Genomic DNA, 623 nt, shown 5'->3' on the forward strand with positions numbered 1-623 from the left:
GAAAACATGCAGAAGATAATCCTGGAACCCTGAGCTTCAGGGGAAAGGCTAAAGAAGTGGATTGAAAATACTTACTTCAAGGAGAAGCAGAAGAGATATGGTGATGAAATGAAAAAATTGAAACAATACAAAACATGCAAACATAAATCCAGAAGAATAATGCTAAATTCTAAGGCATGGATAATTCATTGAATGGAGAAAAGGAATAGATTTGAATCTATTGAAGTCCAAATTAGTGCACTTGAAGATAAATGTCTCCATACTAGTATGATAGAAGAACAATCAGAAAAATGTCAGAAAAATCTAAAGAAAGCATAAGATTTATGTGGAACACCATAAAGAGGAATCACTTATGGGTGATTGGATTTCTAGAACAGGAAGAGACCAAAAATAAGCTCAGAAAAGATGTCAAAGAGTTCTTGAAATAAAACTTCCATAGCACCATGAAAGAAAAGAAAATAAGCATTCAAGAAGCTGAATGAACCCCAAACAGGATAGGCCCCAAATGATAACCACCAAGCCATATCATAACCAAACTTTCCAAAACCAGAGATAAGGAAAGAATTCTGAAATCAGCTTGGGAAAAATGAAAGTTAATTACAAAGGACAACAGCAGAAATCAA

The sequence above is a fragment of the Chrysochloris asiatica genome, unplaced genomic scaffold (genome assembly GCF_000296735.1).
Source record: "Chrysochloris asiatica unplaced genomic scaffold, ChrAsi1.0 scaffold00276, whole genome shotgun sequence".
Taxonomy (NCBI): Eukaryota; Metazoa; Chordata; class Mammalia; order Afrosoricida; family Chrysochloridae; genus Chrysochloris; species Chrysochloris asiatica.